Consider the following 16024-nt stretch of genomic DNA (forward strand, 5'->3'; position numbering starts at 1 on the left):
CCTGCGGCCCGTCCTGGGCTTGTGCCTACAAAAATTCCATAAGGACAAGGATTTCTCCCAGACCAAAGCTGCCCCCTCCTCCAAACCTGGCTGCCATCGGAGGCCCAAACGCGCCCTACAAAATGACATCTGCCAAGTGGGCTCTTGAGTTTGGCTTCTTGGGGAAAAGTGACTCCTTTAAAAACCAACTTGCCTGCTTCCCGTCCCGGACTTTTGCTACAAAAATTCCATAAGGACGAGGATTCCTCCCAGACCAAAGCTGCCCCCTCCTCCAAACCTGGCTGCCATCGGAGGCCCAAACGCACCCTACAAAATGACATCTGCCAAGTGGGCTCTTGAGTTTGGCTTCTTGGGGAAAAGTGCCTCCTTTCGGAGTCAACTTGCTGGCGGCCCATGCAGGGCTTTTGCCTACAAAAATTCCATAAGGACGAGGGTTTCTCCCAGACCAAAGCTGCCCCCTCCTCCAAACCTGGCTGCCATCGGAGGCCCAAACGTGCCCTACAAAATGACATCTGCCAAGTGGGCTCTTGAGTTTGGCTTCTTGGGGAAAAGTGCCTCCTTTCAAAGCCAACTTGCCTGCGGCCCGTCCTGGGCTTTTGCCTACAAAAATTCCATAAGGACGAGGATTTCTCCCAGACCAAAGCTGCCCCCTCCTCCAAACCTGGCTGCCATCGGAGGCCCAAACGCGCCCTACAAGGTGACATCTGCCAAGTGGGCTCTTGAGTTTGGCTTCTTGGGGAAAAGTGCCTCCTTTCATAGCCAACTTGCCTAACTTGCCTGCGGACCGTCCTGGGCTTTTGCCAACAAAAATTCCATAAGGACAAGAATTTCTCCCAGACCAAAGCTGCCCCCTCCTCCAAACCTGGCTGCCATCGGAGGCCCAAACGCGCCCTACAAAATGACACCTGCCAAGTGGGCTTTTGAGTTTGGCTTCTTGGGGAAAAATGCCTCCTTTCAAAACCAACTCGCCTGCGTCCCGTCCCGGGCTTTTGCTACAAAAATTCCATAAGAACGAGGATTCCTCTCAGACCAAAGCTGCCCCCTCCTCCAAACCTGGCTGCCATCGGAGGTCCAAACACGCCCTACAAAATGACATCTGCCAAGTGGGCTTTTGAGTTTGGCTTCCTGGGGAAAAGTGCCTCCTTTCGGAGTCAACATGCCTGCGGCCCATGCAGGGCTTTTGCCTACAAAAATTCCATAAGGACGAGGATTTCTCCCAGACCAAAGCTGCCCCCTCCTCCAAACCTGGCTGCCATCGGAGGCCCAAACGCGCCCTACAAAATGACATCTGCCAAGAGGGCTCTTGAGTTTGGCTTCTTGGGTGGAAGTGCCTCCTTTCAAAGCCAACTTGCCTGCGGCCCGTCCTGGGCTTTTGCCTACAAAAATTCCATAAGGACGAGGATTTCTCCCAGACCAAAGCTGCCCCCTCCTCCAAACCTGGCTGCCATCGGAGGCCCAAACGCGCCCTACAAAATGATATCTGCCAAGTGGGCTCTTGAGTTTGGCTTCTTGGGGGAAAGTGCCTCCTTTCAAAGCCAACTTGCCTAACTAGCCTGCGGCCCGTGCTGGGCTTTAGACTACAAAAATTCCATAAGGACGAGGATTTCTCCAAGACCAAAGCTGCCCCCTCCTCCAAACCTGGCTGCCATCGGAGGCCCAAACGCGCCCTACAAAATGACATCTGCCAAGTGGGCTCTTGAGTTTGGCTTCTTGGGGAAAAGTGCCTCCTTTCAAAGCCAACTTGCCTGCGGCCCGTCCTGGGCTTTTGCCTACAAAAATTCCATAAGGACGAGGATTTCTCCCAGACCAAAGCTGCCCCCTCCTCCAAACCTGGCTGCCATCGGAGGCCCAAACGCGCCCTACAAAGTGACATCTGCCAAGTGGGCTCTTGAGTTTGGCTTCTTGGGGAAAAGTGCCTCCTTTCATAGCCAACTTGCCTAACTTGCCTGCGGACCGTCCTGGGCTTTTGCCAACAAAAATTCCATAAGGACAAGAATTTCTCCCAGACCAAAGCTGCCCCCTCCTCCAAACCTGGCTGCCATCGGAGGCCCAAACGCGCCCCACAAAGTGACATCTGCCAAGTGGGCTCTTGAGTTTGGCTTCTTGGGGAAAAGTGCCTCCTTTCAAAACCAACTTGCCTGCGTCCCGTCCCGGGCTTTTGCTACAAAAATTCCATAAGGACGAGGATTCCTCCCAGACCAAAGCTGCCCCCTCCTCCAAACCTGGCTGCCATCGGAGGTCCAAACACGCCCTACAAAATGACATCTGCCAAGTGGGCTTTTGAGTTTGGCTTCCTGGGGAAAAGTGCCTCCTTTCGGAGTCAACATGCCTGCGGCCCATGCAGGGCTTTTGCCTACAAAAATTCCATAAGGACGAGGATTTCTCCCAGACCAAAGCTGCCCCCTCCTCCAAACCTGGCTGCCATCGGAGGCCCAAACGCGCCCTACAAAATGACATCTGCCAAGAGGGCTCTTGAGTTTGGCTTCTTGGGTGGAAGTGCCTCCTTTCAAAGCCAACTTGCCTGCGGCCCGTCCTGGGCTTTTGCCTACAAAAATTCCAGAAGGACGAGGATTTCTCCCAGACCAAAGCTGCCCCCTCCTCCAAACCTGGCTGCCATCGGAGGCCCAAACGCGCCCTACAAAATGATATCTGCCAAGTGGGCTCTTGAGTTTGGCTTCTTGGGGGAAAGTGCCTCCTTTCAAAGCCAACTTGCCTAACTAGCCTGCGGCCCGTGCTGGGCTTTAGACTACAAAAATTCCATAAGGACGAGGATTTCTCCAAGACCAAAGCTGCCCCCTCCTCCAAACCTGGCTGCCATCAGAGGCCCAAACGCGCCCCACAAAATGACATCTGCCAAGTGAGCTCTTGAGTTTGGCTTCTTGGGGAAAAGTGCCTCCTTTCGGAGTCAACTTGCCGGCGGCCCATGCAGGGCTTTTGCCTACAAAAATTCCAGAAGGACGAGGATTTCTCCCAGACCAAAGCTGCCCCCTCCTCCAAACCTGGCTGCCATCGGAGGCCCAAACGTGCCCTAAAAAATGACATCTGCCAAGTGGGCTCTTGAGTTTGGCTTCTTGGGTGGAAGTGCCTCCTTTCAAAGCCAACTTGCCTAACTTGCCTGCGGCCCGTGCTTTGCTTTAGACTACAAAAATTCCATAAGGACGAGGATTTCTCCCAGACCAAAGCTGGCCCCTCCTCCAAACCTGGCTGCCATCGGTGACCCAAACGCGCCCCACAAAGTGACATCTGCATTGTGGGCTCTTGAGTTTGGGTTCTTGGGGAAAAGTGCCTCCTTTCATAGCCAACTTGCCTAACTTGCCTGCGGACCGTCCAGGGCTTTTGCCAACAAAAATTCCATAAGGACAAGAATTTCTCCCAGACCAAAGCTGCCCCCTCCTCCAAACCTGGCTGCCATCGGAGGCCCAAACGCGCCCTACAAAATGACACCTGCCAAGTGGGCTCTTGAGTTTGGCTTCTTGGGGAAAAGTGCCTCCTTTCAAAACCAACTTGCCTGCGTCCGGGCCCGGGCTTTTGCTACAAAAATTCCATAAGAACGAGGATTCCTCCCAGACCAAAGCTGCCCCCTCCTCCAAACCTGGCTGCCATCGGAGGTCCAAACACGCCCTACAAAATGACATCTGCCAAGTGGGCTCTTGAGTTTGGCTTCCTGGGGAAAAGTGCCTCATTTCGGAGTCAACTTGCCTGCGGCCCATGCAGGGCTTTTGCCTACAAAAATTCCATAAGGACGAGGATTTCTCCCAGACCAAAGCTGCCCCCTCCTCCAAACCTGGCTGCCATCGGAGGCCCAAACGCGCCCTACAAAATGACATCTGCCAAGAGGGCTCTTGAGTTTGGCTTCTTGGGTGGAAGTGCCTCCTTTCAAAGCCAACTTGCCTGCGGCCCGTCCTGGGCTTTTGCCTACAAAAATTCCATAAGGACGAGGATTTCTCCCAGACCAAAGCTGCCCCCTCCTCCAAACCTCGCTGCCATCGGAGGCCCAAACGCGCCCTACAAAATGACACCTGCCAAGTGGGCTCTTGAGTTTGGCTTCTTAGGGAAAAGTGCCTCCTTTCGGAGTCAACTTGCCTGCGGCCCATGCAGGGCTTTTGCCTACAAAAATTCCAGAAGGACGAGGATTTCTCCCAGACCAAAGCTGCCCCCTCCTCCAAACCTGGCTGCCATCGGAGGCCCAAACACGCCCTACAAAATGACATCTGCCAAGTGGGCTCTTGAGTTTGGCTTCTTGGGTGGAAGTGCCTCCTTTCAAAGCCAACTTGCCTAACTTGCCTGCGGCCCGTCCTGGGCTTTTGCCTACAAAAATTCCATAAGGACAAGGATTTCTCCCAGACCAAAGCTGCCCCCTCCTCCAAACCTGGCTGCCATCGGAGGCCCAAACACGCCCTACAAAATGACATCTGCCAAGTGGGCTCTTGAGTTTGGCTTCTTGGGGAAAAGTGACTTCTTTTAAAACCAACTTGCCTGCTTCCCGTCCCGGACTTTTGCTACAAAAATTCCATAAGGATGAGGATTTCTCCCAGACCAAAGCTGCCCCCTCCTCCAAACCTGGCTGCCATCGGAGGCCCAAACGCGCCCTACAAAATGACATCTGCCAAGTGGGCTCTTGAGTTTGGCTTCTTGGGGAAAAGTGCCTCCTTTCGGAGTCAACTTGCCGGCGGCCCATGCAGGGCTTTTGCCTACAAAAATTCCATAAGGACGAGGATTTCTCCCAGAACAAAGCTGCCCCCTCCTCCAAACCTGGCTGCCATCGGAGGCCCAAACGTGCCCTACAAAATGACATCTGCCAAGTGGGCTCTTGAGTTTGGCTTCTTGGGTGGAAGTGCCTCCTTTCAAAGCCAACTTGCCTGCGGCCCGTCCTGGGCTTTTGCCTACAAAAATTCCAGAAGGACGAGGATTTCTCCCAGACCAAAGCTGCCCCCTCCTCTAAACCTGGCTGCCATCGGAGGCCCAAATGCGCCCTACAAAATGACATCTGCCAAGTGGGCTCTTGAGTTTGGCTTCTTGGGTGGAAGTGCCTCCTTTCAAAGCCAACTTGCCTGCGGCCCGTGCTGGGCTTTAGACTACAAAATTTCCATAAGGACGAGGATTTCTCCCAGACCAAAGCTGCCCCCTCCTCCAAACCTGGCTGCCATCGGAGGCCCAAACGCGCCCCACAGAGTGACATCTGCCAAGTGGGCTCTTGAGTTTGGCTTCTTGGGGAAAAGTACCTCCTTTCGGAGCCAACTTGCCTAACTTGCCTGCGGCCCGTGCTGGGCTTTAGACTACAAAAATTCCATAAGGACGAGGATTTCTCCCAGACCAAAGCTGCCCCCTCCTCCAAACCTGGCTGCCATTGGAGGCCCAAACGCGCCCCACAAAGTGACATCTGCCAAGTGGGCTCTTGAGTTTGGCTTCTTGCGGGAAAGTGCCTGCTTTCAAAGCCAACTTGCCTAACTTGCCTGCGGCCCGTGCTGGGCTTTAGACTACAAAAATTCCATAAGGACGAGGATTTCTCCCAGACCAAAGCTGCCCCCTCCTCCAAACCTGGCTGCCATTGGAGGCCCAAACGTGCCCTACAAAATGACATCTGCATTGTGGGCTCTTGAGTTTGGCTTCTTGGGGAAAAGTGCCTCCTTTCAAAGCCAACTTGCCTAACTTGCCTGCGGCCCGTCCTGGGCTTTTGCCTACAAAAATTCCATAAGGACAAGGATTTCTCCCAGACCAAAGCTGCCCCCTCCTCCAAACCTGGCTGCCATCGGAGGCCCAAACGCGCCCTACAAAATGACATCTGCCAAGTGGGCTCTTGAGTTTGGCTTCTTGGGGAAAAGTGACTCCTTTCAAAACCAACTTGCCTGCTTCCCGTCCCGGACTTTTGCTACAAAAATTCCATAAGGACGAGGATTCCTCCCAGACCAAAGCTGCCCCCTCCTCCAAACCTGGCTGCCATCGGAGGCCCAAACGCGCCCTACAAAATGACATCTGCCAAGTGGGCTCCTGAGTTTGGCTTCCTGGGGAAAAGTGCCTCCTTTCGGAGTCAACTTGCCGGCGGCCCATGCAGGGCTTTTGCCTACAAAAATTCCATAAGGACGAGGATTTCTCCCAGACCAAAGCTGCCCCCTCCTCCAAACCTGGCTGCCATCGGAGGCCCAAATGTGCCCTAAAAAATGACATCTGCCAAGAGGGCTCTTGAGTTTGGCTTCTTGGGTGGAAGTTACTCCTTTCAAAGCCAACTTGCCTGCGGCCCGTCCTGGGCTTTTGCCTACAAAAATTCCATAAGGACGAGGATTTCTCCCAGACCAAAGCTGCCCCCTCCTCCAAACCTGGCTGCCATCGGAGGCCCAAATGCGCCCCACAAAATGTCATCTGCCAAGTGGGCTCTTGAGTTTGGCTTCTTGGGGAAAAGTGCCTCCTTTCGGAGTCAACTTGCCTAACTTGCCTGGGGCCCGTCCTGGGCTTTTGCCTCCAAAAATTCCAGAAGGACGAGGATTTCTCCCAGACCAAAGCTGCCCCCTCCTCCAAACCTGGCTGCCATCGGAGGCCCAAATGCGCCCTACAAAATGACATCTGCCAAGTGGGCTCTTGAGTTTGGCTTCTTGGGTGGAAGTGACTCCTTTCAAAGCCAACTTGCCTGCGGCCCGTGCTGGGCTTTAGACTACAAAATTTCCATAAGGACGAGGATTTCTCCCAGACCAAAGCTGCCCCCTCCTCCAAACCTGGCTGCCATCGGAGGCCCAAACGCGCCCCACAGAGTGACATCTGCCAAGTGGGCTCTTGAGTTTGGCTTCTTGGGGAAAAGTACCTCCTTTCGGAGCCAACTTGCCTAACTTGCCTGCGGCCCGTGCTGGGCTTTAGACTACAAAAATTCCATAAGGACGAGGATTTCTCCCAGACCAAAGCTGCCCCCTCCTCCAAACCTGGCTGCCATCGGAGGCCCAAACGCGCCCCACAAAGTGACATCTGCCAAGTGGGCTCTTGAGTTTGGCTCCTTGGGGAAAAGTGCCTCCTTTCGGAGCCAACTTGCCTGCGGCCCGTCCTGGGCTTTTGCCTACAAAAATTCCATAAGGACGAGGATTTCTCCCAGACCAAAGCTGCCCCCTCCTCCAAACCTGGCTGCCATCGGAGGCCCAAACGCGCCCCACAAAGTGACATCTGCCAAGTGGGCTCTTGAGTTTGGCTTCTTGGGGAAAAGTGCCTCCTTTCATAGCCAACTTGCCTAACTTGCCTGCGGACCGTCCTGGGCTTTTGCCAACAAAAATTCCATAAGGACAAGGATTTCTCCCAGACCAAAGCTGCCCCCTCCTCCAAACCTGGCTGCCATCGGAGGCCCAAACGCGCCCCACAAAGTGACATCTGCCAAGTGGGCTCTTGAGTTTGGCTTCTTGGGGAAAAGTGCCTCCTTTCATAGCCAACTTGCCTAACTTGCCTGCGGACCGTCCTGGGCTTTTGCCAACAAAAATTCCATAAGGACAAGAATTTCTCCCAGACCAAAGCTGCCCCCTCCTCCAAACCTGGCTGCCATCGGAGGCCCAAACGCGCCCTACAAAATGACACCTGCCAAGTGGGCTCTTGAGTTTGGCTTCTTGGGGAAAAGTGCCTCCTTTCAAAACCAACTTGCCTGCGTCCCGTCCCGGGCTTTAGCTACAAAAATTCCATAAGGACGAGGATTCCTCCCAGACCAAAGCTGCCCCCTCCTCCAAACCTGGCTGCCATCGGAGGTCCAAACACGCCCTACAAAATGACATCTGCCAAGTGGGCTCTTGAGTTTGGCTTCCTGGGGAAAAGTGCCTCCTTTCGGAGTCAACATGCCTGCGGCCCATGCAGGGCTTTTGCCTACAAAAATTCCATAAGGACGAGGATTTCTCCCAGACCAAAGCTGCCCCCTCCTCCAAACCTGGCTGCCATCGGAGGCCCAAACGCGCCCTACAAAATGATATCTGCCAAGTGGGCTCTTGAGTTTGGCTTCTTGCGGAAAAGTGCCTGCTTTCAAAGCCAACTTGCCTAACTAGCCTGCGGCCCGTGCTGGGCTTTTGCCTCCAAAAATTCCAGAAGGACGAGGATTTCTCCCAGACCAAAGCTGCCCCCTCCTCCAAACCTGGCTGCCATCGGAGGCCCAAACGTGCCCTACAAAATGACACCTGCCAAGTGGGCTCTTGAGTTTGGCTTCTTGGGGCAAAGTGACTCCTTTCAAAACCAACTTGCCTAACTTGCCTGCGGCCCGTCCTGGGCTTGTGCCTACAAAAATTCCATAAGGACAAGGATTTCTCCCAGACCAAAGCTGCCCCCTCCTCCAAACCTGGCTGCCATCGGAGGCCCAAACGCGCCCTACAAAATGACATCTGCCAAGTGGGCTCTTGAGTTTGGCTTCTTGGGGAAAAGTGACTCCTTTAAAAACCAACTTGCCTGCTTCCCGTCCCGGACTTTTGCCTACAAAAATTCCATAAGGACGAGGATTTCTCCCAGACCAAAGCTGCCCCCTCCTCCAAACCTGGCTGCCATCGGAGGCCCAAACGCACCCTACAAAATGACATCTGCCAAGTGGGCTCTTGAGTTTGGCTTCTTGGGGAAAAGTGCCTCCTTTCGGAGTCAACTTGCCGGCGGCCCATGCAGGGCTTTTGCCTACAAAAATTCCATAAGGACGAGGGTTTCTCCCAGACCAAAGCTGCCCCCTCCTCCAAACCTGGCTGCCATCGGAGGCCCAAACGTGCCCTACAAAATGACATCTGCCAAGTGGGCTCTTGAGTTTGGCTTCTTGGGTGGAAGTGCCTCCTTTCAAAGCCAACTTGCCTGCGGCCCGTCCTGGGCTTTTGCCTACAAAAATTCCATAAGGACGAGGATTTCTCCCAGACCAAAGCTGCCCCCTCCTCCAAACCTGGCTGCCATCGGAGGCCCAAACGCGCCCTCCAAAGTGACATCTGCCAAGTGGGCTCTTGAGTTTGGCTTCTTGGGGAAAAGTGCCTCCTTTCATAGCCAACTTGCCTAACTTGCCTGCGGACCGTCCTGGGCTTTTGCCAACAAAAATTCCATAAGGACAAGAATTTCTCCCAGACCAAAGCTGCCCCCTCCTCCAAACCTGGCTGCCATCGGAGGCCCAAACGCGCCCTACAAAATGACACCTGCCAAGTGGGCTTTTGAGTTTGGCTTCTTGGGGAAAAGTGCCTCCTTTCAAAACCAACTCGCCTGCGTCCCGTCCCGGGCTTTTGCTACAAAAATTCCATAAGAACGAGGATTCCTCTCAGACCAAAGCTGCCCCCTCCTCCAAACCTGGCTGCCATCGGAGGTCCAAACACGCCCTACAAAATGACATCTGCCAAGTGGGCTCTTGAGTTTGGCTTCCTGGGGAAAAGTGCCTCCTTTCGGAGTCAACATGCCTGCGGCCCATGCAGGGCTTTTGCCTACAAAAATTCCATAAGGACGAGGATTTCTCCCAGACCAAAGCTGCCCCCTCCTCCAAACCTGGCTGCCATCGGAGGCCCAAACGCGCCCTACAAAATGACATCTGCCAAGAGGGCTCTTGAGTTTGGCTTCTTGGGTGGAAGTGCCTCCTTTCAAAGCCAACTTGCCTGCGGCCCGTCCTGGGCTTTTGCCTACAAAAATTCCAGAAGGACGAGGATTTCTCCCAGACCAAAGCTGCCCCCTCCTCCAAACCTGGCTGCCATCGGAGGCCGAAACGCGCCCTACAAAATGATATCTGCCAAGTGGGCTCTTGAGTTTGGCTTCTTGGGGGAAAGTGCCTCCTTTCAAAGCCAACTTGCCTAACTAGCCTGCGGCCCGTGCTGGTCTTTAGACTACAAAAATTCCATAAGGACGAGGATTTCTCCAAGACCAAAGCTGCCCCCTCCTCCAAACCTGGCTGCCATCAGAGGCCCAAACGCGCCCCACAAAATGACATCTGCCAAGTGAGCTCTTGAGTTTGGCTTCTTGGGGAAAAGTGCCTCCTTTCGGAGCCAACTTGCCTAACTTGCCTGCGGCCCGTCCTGGGCTTTTGCCTACAAAAATTCCATAAGGACGAGGATTTCTCCCAGACCAAAGCTGCCCCCTCCTCCAAACCTGGCTGCCATCGGAGGCCCAAACGCGCCCCACAAAATGACACCTGCTTTGAGGGTTCTTGAGTTTGGCTTCTTGGGGAAAAGTGCCTCCTTTCGGAGTCAACTTGCCTGCGGCCCATGCAGGGCTTTTGCCTACAAAAATTCCAGAAGGACGAGGATTTCTCCCAGACCAAAGCTGCCCCCTCCTCCAAACCTGGCTGCCATCGGAGGCCCAAACGTGCCCTACAAAATGACACCTGCCAAGTGGGCTCTTGAGTTTGGCTTCTTGGGGAAAAGTGACTCCTTTCAAAACAAACTTGCCTAACTTGCCTGCGGCCCGTCCTGGGCTTGTGCCTACAAAAATTCCATAAGGACAAGGATTTCTCCCAGACCAAAGCTGCCCCCTCCTCCAAACCTGGCTGCCATCGGAGGCCCAAACGCGCCCTACAAAATGACATCTGCCAAGTGGGCTCTTGAGTTTGGCTTCTTGGGGAAAAGTGACTCCTTTAAAAACCAACTTGCCTGCTTCCCATCCCGGACTTTTGCTACAAAAATTCCATAAGGACGAGGATTCCTCCCAGACCAAAGCTGCCCCCTCCTCCAAACCTGGCTGCCATCGGAGGCCCAAACGCGCCCTACAAAATGACATCTGCCAAGTGGGCTCTTGAGTTTGGCTTCTTGGGGAAAAGTGCCTCCTTTCGGAGTCAACTTGCCGGCGGCCCATGCAGGGCTTTTGCCTACAAAAATTCCAGAAGGACGAGGATTTCTCCCAGACCAAAGCTGCCCCCTCCTCCAAACCTGGCTGCCATCGGAGGCCCAAACGTGCCCTAAAAAATGACATCTGCCAAGTGGGCTCTTGAGTTTGGCTTCTTGGGTGGAAGTGCCTCCTTTCAAAGCCAACTTGCCTAACTTGCCTGCGGCCCGTGCTGGGCTTTAGACTACAAAAATTCCATAAGGACGAGGATTTCTCCCAGACCAAAGCTGGCCCCTCCTCCAAACCTGGCTGCCATCGGAGACCCAAACGCGCCCCACAAAGTGACATCTGCATTGTGGGCTCTTGAGTTTGGGTTCTTGGGGAAAAGTGCCTCCTTTCATAGCCAACTTGCCTAACTTGCCTGCGGACCGTCCAGGGCTTTTGCCAACAAAAATTCCATAAGGACAAGAATTTCTCCCAGACCAAAGCTGCCCCCTCCTCCAAACCTGGCTGCCATCGGAGGCCCAAACGCGCCCTACAAAATGACACCTGCCAAGTGGGCTCTTGAGTTTGGCTTCTTGGGTAAAAGTGCCTCCTTTCAAAACCAACTTGCCTGCGTCCGGGCCCGGGCTTTTGCTACAAAAATTCCATAAGAACGAGGATTCCTCCCAGACCAAAGCTGCCCCCTCCTCCAAACCTGGCTGCCATCGGAGGTCCAAACACGCCCTACAAAATGACATCTGCCAAGTGGGCTCTTGAGTTTGGCTTCCTGGGGAAAAGTGCCTCCTTTCGGAGCCAACTTGCCTGCGGCCCATGCAGGGCTTTTGCCTACAAAAATTCCATAAGGACGAGGATTTCTCCCAGACCAAAGCTGCCCCCTCCTCCAAACCTGGCTGCCATCGGAGGCCCAAACGCGCCCTACAAAATGACATCTGCCAAGAGGGCTCTTGAGTTTGGCTTCTTGGGTGGAAGTGCCTCCTTTCAAAGCCAACTTGCCTGCGGCCCGTCCTGGGCTTTTGCCTACAAAAATTCCATAAGGACGAGGATTTCTCCCAGACCAAAGCTGCCCCCTCCTCCAAACCTCTCTGCCATCGGAGGCCCAAACGCGCCCTACAAAATGACACCTGCTTTGAGGGTTCTTGAGTTTGGCTTCCTGGGGAAAAGTGCCTCCTTTCGGAGTCAACTTGCCTGCGGCCCATGCAGGGCTTTTGCCTACAAAAATTCCAGAAGGACGAGGATTTCTCCCAGACCAAAGCTGCCCCCTCCTCCAAACCTGGCTGCCATCGGAGGCCCAAACACGCCCTACAAAATGACATCTGCCAAGTGGGCTCTTGAGTTTGGCTTCTTGCGGAAAAGTGCCTCCTTTCAAAGCCAACTTGCCTAACTTGCCTGCGGCCCGTCCTGGGCTTTTGCCTACAAAAATTCCATAAGGACAAGGATTTCTCCCAGACCAAAGCTGCCCCCTCCTCCAAACCTGGCTGCCATCGGAGGCCCAAACACGCCCTACAAAATGACATCTGCCAAGTGGGCTCTTGAGTTTGGCTTCTTGGGGAAAAGTGACTTCTTTTAAAACCAACTTGCCTGCTTCCCGTCCCGGACTTTTGCTACAAAAATTCCATAAGGATGAGGATTTCTCCCAGACCAAAGCTGCCCCCTCCTCCAAACCTGGCTGCCATCGGAGGCCCAAACGCGCCCTACAAAATGACATCTGCCAAGTGGGCTCTTGAGTTTGGCTTCTTGGGGAAAAGTGCCTCCTTTCGGAGTCAACTTGCCGGCGGCCCATGCAGGGCTTTTGCCTACAAAAATTCCATAAGGACGAGGATTTCTCCCAGACCAAAGCTGCCCCCTCCTCCAAACCTGGCTGCCATCGGAGGCCCAAACGTGCCCTACAAAATGACATCTGCATTGTGGGCTCTTGAGTTTGGCTTCTTGGGTGGAAGTGCCTCCTTTCAAAGCCAACTTGCCTGCGGCCCGTCCTGGGCTTTTGCCTACAAAAATTCCATAAGGACGAGGATTTCTCCCAGACCAAAGCTGCCCCCTCCTCCAAACCTGGCTGCCATCGGAGGCCCAAACGCGCCCTACAAAATGACACCTGCCAAGTGGGCTCTTGAGTTTGGATTCTTGTGGGAAAGTGCCTCCTTTCAAAGCCAACTTGACTAACTAGCCTGCGGCCCGTGCTGGGCTTTAGACTACGAAAATTCCATAAGGACGAGGATTTCTCCCAGACCAAAGCTGCCCCCTCCTCCAAACCTGGCTGCCATCAGAGGCCCAAACGCGCCCCACAAAATGACATCTGCCAAGTGGGCTCTTGAGTTTGGCTTCTTGGGGAAAAGTGCCTCCTTTCGGAGCCAACTTGCCTAACTTGCCTGCGGCCCGTCCTGGGCTTTTGCCTCCAAAAATTCCAGAAGGACGAGGATTTCTCCCAGACCAAAGCTGCCCCCTCCTCCAAACCTGGCTGCCATCGGAGGCCCAAACGCGCCCCACAAAATGACATCTGCCAAGTGGGTTCTTGAGTTTGGCTTCCTGGGGAAAAGTGCCTCCTTTCGGAGTCAACTTGCCTGCGGCCCATGCAGGGCTTTTGCCTACAAAAATTCCATAAGGACAAGGATTTCTCCCAGACCAAAGCTGCCCCCTCCTCCAAACCTGGCTGCCATCGGAGGCCCAAACGTGCCCTACAAAATGACACCTGCCAAGTGGGCTCTTGAGTTTGGCTTCTTGGGTAGAAGTGCCTCCTTTCAAAGCCAACTTGCCTGCGGCCCGTGCTGGGCTTTTGCCTACAAAAATTCCATAAGGACGAGGATTTCTCCCAGAAGAAAGCTGCCCCCTCCTCCAAACCTGGCTGCCATCGGAGGCCCAAACGCGCCCTACAAAATGACACCTGCCAAGTGGGCTCTTGAGTTTGGCTTCTTGGGGAAAAGTGACTCCTTTCAAAACCAACTTGCCTAACTTGCCTGCGGCCCGTCCTGGGCTTGTGCCTACAAAAATTCCATAAGGACAAGGATTTCTCCCAGACCAAAGCTGCCCCCTCCTCCAAACCTCGCTGCCATCGGAGGCCCAAACGCGCCCTACAAAATGACATCTGCCAAGTGGGCTCTTGAGTTTGGCTTCTTGGGGAAAAGTGACTCCTTTCAAAACCAACTTGCCTGCTTCCCGTCCCGGACTTTTGCTACAAAAATTCCATAAGGACGAGGATTCCTCCCAGACCAAAGCTGCCCCCTCCTCCAAACCTGGCTGCCATCGGAGGCCCAAACGCGCCCTACAAAATGACATCTGCCAAGAGGGCTCTTGAGTTTGGCTTCTTGGGGAAAAGTGCCTCCTTTCGGAGTCAACTTGCCTGCGGCCCATGCAGGGCTTTTGCCTACAAAAATTCCAGAAGGACGAGGATTTCTCCCAGACCAAAGCTGCCCCCTCCTCCAAACCTGGCTGCCATCGGAGGCCCAAACGTGTCCTAAGAAATGACATCTGCCAAGTGGGCTCTTGAGTTTGGCTTCTTGGGTGGAAGTGCCTCCTATCAAAGCCAACTTGCCTGCGGCCCGTCCTGGGCTTTTGCCTACAAAAATTCCATAAGGACGAGGATTTCTCCCAGACCAAAGCTGCCCCCTCCTCCAAACCTGGCTGCCATCGGAGGCCCAAACGCGCCCTACAAAATGACATCTGCCAAGTGGGCTCTTGAGTTTGGCTTCTTGGGGAAAAGTGACTCCTTTCAAAACCAACTTGCCTGCATCCCGTTTCGGACTTTTGCTACAAAAATTCCATAAGGACGAGGATTCCTCCCAGACCAAAGCTGCCCCCTCCGCCAAACCTGGCTGGCATCGGAGGCCCAAACGCGCCCTACAAAAGGACATCTGCCAAGCGGGCTCTTGAGTTTGGCTTCTTGGGGAAAAGTGCCTCCTTTCGGAGTCAACTTGCCGGCGGCCCATGCAGGGCTTTTGCCTACAAAAATTCCAGAAGGACGAGGATTTCTCCCAGACCAAAGCTGCCCCCTCCTCCAAACCTGGCTGCCATCGGAGGCCCAAACGCGCCCTACAAAATGACATCTGCCAAGTGGGCTCTTGAGTTTGGCTTCTTGGGTGGAAGTGCCTCCTTTCAAAGCCAACTTGCCTGCGGCCCGTGCTGGGCTTTAGACTACAAAATTTCCATAAGGACGAGGATTTCTCCCAGACCAAAGCTGCCCCCTCCTCCAAACCTGGCTGCCATCGGAGGCCCAAACGCGCCCCACAGAGTGACATCTGCCAAGTGGGCTCTTGAGTTTGGCTTCTTGGGGAAAAGTACCTCCTTTCGGAGCCAACTTGCCTAACTTGCCTGCGGCCCGTGCTGGGCTTTAGACTACAAAAATTCCATAAGGACGAGGATTTCTCCCAGACCAAAGCTGCCCCCTCCTCCAAACCTGGCTGCCATCGGAGGCCCAAACGCGCCCCACAAAGTGACATCTGCATTGTGGGCTCTTGAGTTTGGCTTCTTGGGGAAAAGTGCCTCCTTTCGGAGCCAACTTGCCTGCGGCCCGTCCTGGGCTTTTGCCTTCAAAAATTCCATAAGGACGAGGATTTCTCCCAGACCAAAGCTGCCCCCTCCTCCAAACCTGGCTGCCATCGGAGGCCCAAACGCGCCCTACAAAATGACATCTGCCAAGTGGGCTCTTGAGTTTGGCTTCTTGGGGGAAAGTGACTCCTTTAAAAACCAACTTGCCTAACTTGCCTGCGGCCCGTCCTGGGCTTTAGACTACAAAAATTCCATAAGGACGAGGATTTCTCCCAGACCAAAGCTGCCCCCTCCTCCAAACCAGGCTGCCATCGGAGGCCCAAACGCGCCCCACAAAGTGACATCTGCCAAGTGGGCTCTTGAGTTTGGCTTCTTGGGGAAAAGTGCCTCCTTTCATAGCCAACTTGCCTAACTTGCCTGCGGACCGTCCTGGGCTTTTGCCAACAAAAATTCCATAAGGACAAGAATTTCTCCCAGACCAAAGCTGCCCCCTCCTCCAAACCTGGCTGCCATCGGAGGCCCAAACGCGCCCTACAAAATGACACCTGCCAAGTGGGCTCTTGAGTTTGGCTTCTTGGGGAAAAGTGCCTCCTTTCAAAACCAACTTGCCTGCGTCCCGTCCCGGGCTTTTGCTACAAAAATTCCATAAGGAAGAGGATTTCTCCCAGAACAAAGCTGCCCCCTCCTCCAAACCTGGCTGCCATCGGAGGTCCAAACACGCCCTACAAAATGACATCTGCCAAGTGGGCTCTTGAGTTTGGCTTCCTGGGGAAAAGTGCCTCCTTTCGGAGTCAACATAGCTGCGGCCCATGCAGGGCTTTTGCCTACAAAA

The sequence above is a fragment of the Cinclus cinclus genome, chromosome 25 (genome assembly GCF_963662255.1).
Source record: "Cinclus cinclus chromosome 25, bCinCin1.1, whole genome shotgun sequence".
Classification (NCBI taxonomy): domain Eukaryota; kingdom Metazoa; phylum Chordata; class Aves; order Passeriformes; family Cinclidae; genus Cinclus; species Cinclus cinclus.